At 37.4% G+C, this 500-nt stretch overlaps 1 protein-coding gene across 1 annotated transcript in view; it reads right to left on the bottom strand.

The window, feature by feature from the left end:
* Nucleotides 1-500, bottom strand: part of ZGRF1 (zinc finger, GRF-type containing 1) — an 87,385-nt gene that overhangs the window by 38,121 nt on the left and 48,764 nt on the right. The gene's annotated exons all lie outside the window — the stretch shown is intronic.

Below are 500 nucleotides of genomic sequence, written 5' to 3'. Positions count from 1 at the left end.
TTAAAAAAAAAGAAATATGGGGAGAAAACATTTTCCCAATAGACAAAAGAGGTAAAGTAGTATATTTCTCCAAATAATGGTCACTTTCCTCTAGTAACACTATATATAGACACAACTGTCAACCAAGTAGTTCTTGAAAATATTCAACATATTTTAGAATTAGAATTTTCTAATATAATGGGTTTTCAAAGTTAATTAGCATGGTACCTTCTCTGCTGGAATAGCTCCTTTGCTATGCATAGCTAATTATACTTACAGAAATAAGGCAGAGGTAGCATTAAGTGTATCTTCAAAGAGCACCCTAAGGCTTGAAAGTTTCTTCTATACAACATACATGAAGATGTTGTGTCAGAAAGTTGTAGTAAGAAAAAGCCATTACAAAAATACAAATGTTGGCCAGGCGCGGGGGCTCACGCCTGTAATCCTAGCTCTCTGGGAGGCCGAGGCGGGCGGATTGTTTGAGCTCTGTGCTGGGCAACTTTGGTGTCAAAAAACAAGCG

Source organism: Propithecus coquereli, unplaced genomic scaffold, assembly GCF_000956105.1.
Source record: "Propithecus coquereli isolate 6110/MARCELLA unplaced genomic scaffold, Pcoq_1.0 Scaffold46, whole genome shotgun sequence".
Lineage (NCBI taxonomy): Eukaryota > Metazoa > Chordata > Mammalia > Primates > Indriidae > Propithecus > Propithecus coquereli.
Note: the sequence above shows the minus strand (reverse complement) of the source record. Positions and strands in the feature narration are given on the sequence as shown.